At 42.8% G+C, this 9,191-nt stretch overlaps 1 long non-coding RNA gene across 1 annotated transcript; it reads left to right on the forward strand.

Moving 5' to 3' along the window:
- The first annotated feature begins 395 nt into the window (after positions 1 to 395).
- LOC309331325 lies at positions 396 to 8,876 on the forward strand. The gene is made up of 3 exons (XR_014151821.1): positions 396 to 421; positions 2,844 to 2,950; positions 7,932 to 8,876. It is a non-coding gene; the product is annotated as an uncharacterized lncRNA (long non-coding RNA).
- Positions 8,877 to 9,191: the final 315 nt, after the last annotated feature.

Genomic DNA, 9,191 nt, shown 5'->3' on the forward strand with positions numbered 1-9,191 from the left:
ATCTTTTCCACTTTTTGTTCTGTAATTTATCTTAATATAATGTAAGTTTACTTTCCCTCCTTTCACCAATTAACAGTCTATTTTTTCCTAGACCCTTATAACATTTCTGCTAAAACCACATAACTTCATTCCAACATCCTTCTAACATTCATTAATTTTACAATGTTTCTGTAGATAGTCTTTAAATTTCTTCCAATCTTCCTCCACCGACTCAAAAGAGGACATATCTCAATCCTAGCATGTGATCAAATGTTTTGCCAATAAAGACCTAAGCTTCCAATTGCTTGTCCTCATTGGGGCTAGGTGTGCTCAAGGTGCAGCATGATTCAAAATGGTCTGCTACATTCAACATCTATCTAACAGCAGCAGAATGTTTACCTTTCCCTGAATGGCTTGGCAGATACTTCCATTGCCCGGTGAGGTCAGTAGGAATTGAACTGAAGAGACCTTTGCCCTGCTGTGGGGCATTCCATAATTGTGGCATCAAAACTAAGCAGACTAGGGTAGCCCTGTGTGCTGCATTAGAGAGGACAATCCTCTATTTGAAGGTTGTACGTTCCAAGCATGGATTAAAGATAATGAACCACAAGGGAGGGCAGAGGCCTTGAATTTGCCCAGCACCAGTTAATACTTGGACAGCAGCTACACAACTCACCTGATCTGTCCTCCTCTCTATAGGAAGATGCAGAGGAGTTTTTTTAGCCAGAACTCACAGGAACTCAGTTCCGGCACCTCTCAGGTGAGCACCATTGCATTATAAGAGAACAAGGGAGGAGTTCATGGTGAGTTCCAGCACCTCATTTTCTAGAAAAACAGCACTGGGAACCATAGCTGTCAACCTTCCCTTATTTGGCGAGAAACTCCCTTATTCCAGCGCCGTTTCCCGCTGCTGTCCCGGATTGTTGATATCCTGTAAATTTCCCGGGTTTCCAAGGAAGCAGCTCCTCTCCCTCCCTGCCGGCCAGGGAGGCTCCTCAACTGCCTTGCTCACCAGTAAGGAGTCTGAGAACGACTGGCAGGTGGAGCTTGCATGTCTTGTGCCGATCAAATCAGCCGCGTTGCCTGGGGACTCACCTTTGCTTCAGCGCTTCCCAGCCCAGAGGTGACGGTGTGGTTTTCCTTGCTGCTGTATCCCTTTGCCGGGTTGCTGCGCTGTGCGAACCACCGCTTGAGGCTTCGTTTGGCTGCTGGCTGGGCTTTCTGCCTTTTGGCCGGAGGTGCTCTACTGTGTGTGTGTGTGTGTGTGTGTGTGTGTGTGTGAGAGAGAGAGAGAGAGAGAGAGAGAGAGAGAATGTGTCACTGAAGCTGATAGTAGGAATGCTGTAGCTTCACACACTTACCTTCACACAATGTGTAATTAACTTAGGGAATTTTTTTACGCAGGATGTCAGTACTTTAGATTTACAAGGGGATCTGAGAGATGAATGGGAGATACGGTTTGTCAGTAATAATGGGACAGCTAAATAGAAACTTAACCCCAAAAGTTAGGACCAAGACCTCAAGGTGGTTGTCACCAATGGAAGCGAAGGCTCAGAAAAAGCTCAATATGGAGGCCAAATGGCCGAAATATTGGGAAATATTGGAACAAGAAGGAGACAAATTGAAATTGCAGAGTTTTGAGAAATTAAAAGATAAAGAGCGAGACTGGCTTCATTATTATCAAATAAGAGAGGCCTACAATTCGGACAAAAAAATTGGCTTCCAGGTGGAAAAATCAAAATTGGAAACAGAACTGTTAGATCCCAAAACTAAGATACTGTCAAGAATGTATAACTTGCTGTTAAAATGGAATACGCAGGATGAAACGGTTAAATCTGCTATGATTAAATGGGCACAAGACATTGGTCATAACATTATGTTTGCTGACTGGGAACAGTTGTGGACCACCGGTATGAAATTTACGGCATGTAATGCCTTAAGAGAGAATATTATGAAAATGATATACAGGTGGTACATGACACCAGTCAAGCTTGCCAAAATCTATCATTTGCCCGATAATATATGTTGGAAATGTAAAGAAAATGAAGGTACATTCTTTCACCTTTGGTGGACGTGCCCAAAGATTAAGGCTTTCTGGGAGATGATCTATAATGAAATGAAAAAGGTATTTAAATATACCTTTCTGAAGAAACCAGAGGCCTTTCTCCTGGGCATAGTCGGCCAATTGGTGCCAAAGAAGGATAGAACTTTCTTTATGTATGCAACAACAGCAGCAAGAATACTTATTGCAAAGTATTGGAAGACACAAGATTTACCCACCCTGGAAGAGTGGCAGATGAAGGTGAATTGGCGGAAATGACTGGCAGAATCCGAGACCTGGAGTTGGTGGAAGAAGATTGGAAGAAATTTAAAGACTATCTGCAGAAACATTGTAAAATTAATGAATGCTAAAATGATGTTGGATTGAAAATAAGTGGCATTAGCAACAAAGTTAATAAGAATATGCAAAAATGAATTGATAATGGATGAAAATATAGAGTTATAATATGTTAAGATATAGAGTTAAGATAAATGAAAGTGGGTAAGGATTTGCTGATTTGATTATGTAAATGGGAATACAAAAAGGGGAGGTGTGAGGAGGTCAAGGAAACAAGTTAAGGAGTTTTAAGTTATAAAAAATGGATTTGTTTTTAATTCTTTTTTTATCTGTTTTTTGTTTTTTGTATTTTTATTTTATTTTTTTGTATGTTTTCTTTTTTCCTATCTTTTTCTTTTCATATGTTTTTTTGTATTTGGTAAATTTATGTCTTTGCAAAACCTCAATAAATATTTTTTTTAAAAAAAACACAAACCAAAAGTTAGGACCAAGATTCAAATCCTGACTGGGTAGCTTTGCTCACTAGTAACATTGAACCATGAGGACGAGATGGTTGGACAGTGTTCTCGAAGCTACCAGCATGAGTTTGACCAAACTGTGGGAAGCAGTGGAAGACAGGAGTGCCTGGGACAGGTGAGGCTGCTGATCCCTTATTTTGGCTGCTGATCCCTTATTTTCGAGGCTGCTGATCCCTTATTTTCAAATGTGAAAGTTGACAGCTATGCTGGGAATACCGTATGTCATATTGATTCGTTTCAATGGGCCTACTCTCAGTAGGTCTAATGTTGGATACAACACATTGCTTTTTTGCTGTTGCTCGCATAATTGTGTTTCTGTTTATCAGAAGAGGCCAGGACTGGTGCAAAACTGCCTCTCCACCTATAACCTCAAAAAATCTTGTCCCTTGTCCCCCTGCCCTCCAAGATTTCAAGCATTGCTTAAATGAGAACGTTTTTGAATTTGATGTATTTTGGAATTTTGGGGTCCCCTGCTGCAACAAAAATCAGATTTAAGCTGGTTAACACCTTTGTCCAATGGACAAATTTATAGAAATGTGATGTAGCAACTTTTAGGGAGAGCACCAAGTGTAAAGTAAGGCTGCCATCTGCTGGTTTGAGTATTGCTCATCCATATTTTGTTCATAATAATGTAGCATTAAATTCCCTTGTGTGCAGTGCATGGCTCATAACTGTATATGGTGTGTGCATATGTAAGTTTCTATAGTCCTCCATTCCTTCCTATGAGGGTTGCTGAAGGTTGAGGGCTTGTGCAAGTTAGGCTAGGAAGGGAAGAGAGGGTCTTGTAATACTTCTCTTGGAGATGCCACAGGTCCCATATAGCACAGTTGTGCAATTGCAACCACACAGTAAAACTTTCAGGTTCCACTTGCTGTTGGAAGAATTGTTGTTTACCCATGTTTTAGGTTTACCAAATGGTTTAGGTTTTAGCTGTTTGACTGTTAATAAACATCAGTTCCCCCAAAGTGGAAGCATTTTGCTGCTAGGATTATTTTATCAGGTCTGGGAAATGTGGTGCCAGTTTCACAACCACAGCATGCGGAACTGCACAGCACTGAAGCTATTATCAAAGTGCTAAATGATCGGTCTGATTGTTCTATCCAGAACATGACAGTATTTTGACATAGGACTCTTGAAACACCCTAAAAGAATAGGGCAGAAACTTGCTCTCTGCTTTCCAAGAGGGCAGGACTAGATTTAAATCACAGAAAGGTAGATTTTGGTTGAATCCAGATTAAGGGAAAAAGGACGTAGAACCTAAAAGAGCAAATTTTAAAAATGCAGTGGGTTGCTTCCAAATAAGTTTTACTCAGAGTAATTAATTACAGTTAATGGGCCTTAGTAATGTCTTATTATTATTTTCAGTGGGACTGTTCCAGGCTGGGTGATCACTAGACATTCAAAGCGCCTATGAAGTTCAAAGAATTGCAGGCACTGCTGTTCACCACTCACAGTGTTACAAATCACAGCAGCAGTGCGTACATTTAAAGCATGTTGCTTTCTCAAAAGAATCCTGGGAACTAGTTTGTTAAGCATGCTGGGACTTGTACCTGTGTGAGGGGTAAACTACAGTGCCCAAGATTCTTTGAGGGGGAAGCCATGTGCTTTGAGTGTATGATGTAGGTGCAACTGAACATTGTTACGATATGAGTACAACGCAGCTGCAAACAAGCAGTTCGATATCACATGATGTGACTAGTCCTGGGAAAGAATGTACCAGGCAGTTCTTATCAGGACGGTTCACAGGGATTTGTTCTGTGTGTAATATGAGACCTTCCGTTTGCGCATGTGAAGGAAGTCTTATAGAGTTGCTGGGAGATGACTGAGCTGAACGGACATGTTTTTGTACAGATGTAAAGACAGAAATAAATCGTAGATGATGTAGACTTTCTGACTTTCTTCTTTCTCCTGCTGCTATGCAAGGAGCAAAGGGGGTGTGCATCTTCCACGCTGGGAGATGTCGCCTATCAAGATCTCCCTGGAGTTGCGGGGATGCCAGCCAGGGAAGATCACCGGTAAACAAGCTCCGGGAACCTGCGAGGGGGGCCAGCCTCTCCCGAGGGGGCTTGTTTTCCAACAAACATTGGATATACAATCCAATATCCTCCACTGTGCCATCTTTTCAGGCATAAGTCCCACTGACTTGCTTCCAGGGTAGTGAATATAGTGAGACTGGGGTACGTGTGGATCTTCAGATGTTGTTGGGCTGCAACTCCACAAATACCTGCCAATTGGCTGTGCTGCTGTCGCTGATGGGAATTGGAATTCTAACCATGTTTGTTCCCCATCTCCCAAACGCAGGACTGTCCCAAAAGCACTGAGTGATGATAATGGGAGTGAGGATAGAGTCACTTGAGGGATTACCCCATGGAAGGTGTATCTAGCCCAAGGACCTCCAAAACCTGGAATTGACCCTGGTACATAGCCACAAAGTTTACTGGATGGGTTCAGGCGAATGACTATATTTCAGGATCCAGCTTAATAAGTACCATGGCCTGTTAAAAATGCACCGCTTTCCTTCCCACATGTCTGCACCAGAATAAGGTCACTGTGGACACATTACGCTCAAGAACTTTGTTGTCATATATACTGGGCAAGGTTCATGTGAACAAGCTGGAGCCATTGCCTGTTTATTTGCTCTGGAGCAAAGTTCGTGTGAGCAGAGCTTTCCTCATGGAACAGTGACTCCCTTGGTCCATTTAAATCAGGCATCTCCAAAATCCGTTTCGGGGGCTTAATCTGGCCCCTGTGGCAGGCTATCTCCTGGGGGTAAAATCCTTAAAAAAGCTCACAACTTCAATCCTAAAAAAAGGTCAACAGCTTTGGTCGGCCCTGACGCATGTCCACTTCATCAAATCCGGCCCTCTTTGAAAAAAGTTTGGGCATCCCTGATTTAAATGTATGTAAAATGTACAATTTCAGGGCAGAACTTTGCGGCCAAAGTCTGGAGCTCCATTAAGCAGAATGGACAGGAGCCCCACTACTACACAGCTGGTGGCACTGTGGTCTAAACCACCGAGCCTCTAGGGCTTGCTAATTGGGAGGTTAGCGGTTTGAATCCACACGATGCGGTGAGCTCCCTTTTCTTTGTCCCAGCTCCTGCCAATCTAGCCATTTTAAAGCATACCTACTCAAGTAGATAAATAGGTACTGCTGTGATGGAAAGGTAAACGGCGTTTCCACGTGCTCTGGCACTCATCATGGTGTCCCGTTGCGCCAGAAGCAGTTTAGTCATGCTAGCCACATGACCCAGAAAAGTTGTCTGTGGACAAATGCCGGCTCCCTTGGCCTGAAAGCGAGATGAGCGCCGCAACTCCACAGTCGCCTTTGACTGGACTTAACTGTCCAGGGGTCCTTTACCTTTACCATAACATTGTGAAGTAAATAAAATAACGCACCTTATCATCTAAGCCTACCTCCACCCCCATTAAGTGAGAGTCTATGGCTGTGTACACACTCTACCTTTAAAGCACATTCAAAGCACATTCTTTGAAGGAAACAACTTGTTTTGGATGTGATTTGGGTACACAACCCAAAATTACTGACTTGCACCGCTATGTACAAAAATGTACTGTGCTGTTTACCAATCAGTCACAGATCAGTAACCATTCCAGGGCCATGTTAATTTGGTGTAGCAGAAACAAGAACATGTCATGTGGCACCTTAGCGACTAAGGCTAGGTACATGCTATGCCTTTAAGCCGTATTTGAAACATGTTTCCATTGGTGCCTCCCTGACTCTGCTGTTACTGCTTCTTACCTGGACGAGGCAGCGAGAAAGAGCTTCCTGGGTGTACCAGTGGGGCAACCAGATTAATGGGGACCCTAATGAGCTCCCTTCCTCCAGTGTGTCTGGATAAGCAGTGGTGACACGGTTATAAGGAGTGCTGGTCTGTGGCTCCACCTCAAAACATGCCCTGCTACTGCAACAGCAATAAACCGGTGATAACTCAGTCATCTTATAATTGAACATCTTAATAAGCTGCAATTCAGCAGTGTCACGCTGGAGTTTCCCTTCAAAATCCCTTTCTAAATCACAATTTACTCGGAAGTTCCGTTCCGTTCATCCAATTCTGAATACAGACAATGGTTTCTTATCCCACTACCAATGTTTATTTATGCAGCTTTGCTCAGATGATTGTGCTATCATAACTTACTGCTGTTGTGAAGGGTCCTTGTGCTTATTTTGCATTCATATTTTAAGTCTTTTCTGCTTTGTTGGTGGGATTCCTAGAAGCATCTGGCTGGTCACTGTTGGAGATGGTATGATGCACTAGATCAGGAATGGGAAACTGTGGTTCCCAGATGTTGGGCTCCAACTCCCATCATCCCTGACTGCTGACCATACTGGCTGGGGCTAAAGCAAGTCAGTCCAACAACATCTGGAGGGTCTTCATACCAGATCCCACCCCCTAGTTTACTTGGGATTAAACAAAGGATGCCACAAGCGAAAAGGGGGGTGGGGAGGGGGGTTATTGGTTTGTTTTTAATTCTTGTTTTTATTCTGTATTTTGTGTTTTATACCTTGTATTTTTACGTGGTGAACTGCCTTGAACTCTATGGATGAAGGGCAGTGTAGAAACTGATGATGATGATGACGACGACAACAACAACAACAACAACAACAACAACAACAACAACAGTAATAATCAACAACAACAACAACAACAGTAATAATTTATATTCCGCCCTCCCCAGCTGAAGCTGGGCTCAGAGTAGCTAACAACAATAAAAGCAACACAGTTCACATAAAATCACAATCAATCAATTGAAATGTATTCTAAAATCAATTCATTCTAAAATCAATTCAAAATCAAATTAATGGCAACCATTGGGCTAGAGTTCTGTGAGGATTACTGAAGGAGGGGGTCAGACTGTGGAGGAAAGGCCTGGTGGAACAGCTCTGTCTTGCATAATAATGATAATAATAATGATAATGATGATAATGACAACAACAACAACAACAACAACAACAACAACACTGTAGCTCTGGTGTTTTGCCCCAAATACTTACCCAGATGCCGTCACTGCAGAAGGCTGAATATGGAACTCCCAATTCTTTCCCGCCACCTTGTCAAAATTTTGTCTTTTGAACAGCTTTGTTCCACTAGAGGGAGTCCGAAGGCAAGCAGCTCACAAAGAACTATGGTTTGACACTTGCTCTGAGGACTAGGCAAGTTTTCATTTGAACACTACGTAATCTCTGAGGTTCTGTAAAGTCCTGCACTGATACTGGTACGATGAGGAGCCCCTGACCTTGATGTTCACTTGGTGCAACACGAATTCCTACACACAGGATAAAAACAACAACATGCGAACTTCAATTCACTGCCATCTGTTATAACGAGTCACCTACAGCTTCTTCATCCTTCTCCAGCTGAAAATATAACTCCTTGAATGAGTTTCTAACACCGCGGTAGCCAACGTGGGCCATCCCAATGAACTCTCATCATTTCTGCTTGTTGACTATGCTGGTGAATAGAATTCAAAGGGGTCCTTTCCAGCTCTACAGCTCTGTGATTGAAGTCCAGCAACATCTGAAGGAAACCATACTGACTGTTCCTGTTCTGGCACTACAGTGCTATGATCAGTGAGGCTTATTAGTTAAGGGTAACTAAATTGGGATTGCCGGCTTAAATACTTTGTTCTCCAGGCTAGATCCTTAGGAATCTTCTGAATATACTGCAACCCCCAGTCCATAGTTTCTGGTTACCCGAAAGCATTCTCATTTTGTCAATGCTTGGATTCCATCACGAGCTCCCCTCCCTCTTTGAAATATGAAGCACGAGCCACAGATTTTAACATATGGAAGCATGGGCCACAGAAAATAGTTGTGCTTCTTCTGGGATGCTCCAACATCCTTTTAGGATATTTGGGGATAAAAGCTTCTGGAGAACCCCACAGATGACACTGAGGACAATCCCTAAGGCAGAAGGCAGTGAACGATCCCAGAAAACTGCCACATCTGGTATAGTTATGAGGCTGAAATAACTTGTCATCCAAGTATACCTGTTATGTTTTGGCAAAGTTTCCTTCTTCCATCCCTCCTTTAGCTGAATCATTATGGGATGGGCCACTTACCTGTCATCAATCACTGCTGGAAGTAGAGTTATGCAAGAGTCAAGCAAGTACTTCCAGGAAGATATCCTTACCAATGAGAAGTGGAATTCCCCCTAAAAGGCATCTTATGCAGTCTGGGAAGACTCTTAATTAAACAGCAGGTATAACTAGTCATTTCTATACCTGAGTCTTCAGTGTTTCAATCAGTACTGGCGCCATCATCCAGCACTTTAAGGTAACTGCCAGGGCTTGTTGGTATAAGTGCCTTCCCTGGGTTCCTTGCGCTATATGTCAGGT

Source organism: Podarcis erhardii, assembly GCF_964252035.2.
Source record: "Podarcis erhardii genome assembly, chromosome: 16".
NCBI classification, from domain to species: Eukaryota; Metazoa; Chordata; class Lepidosauria; order Squamata; family Lacertidae; genus Podarcis; species Podarcis erhardii.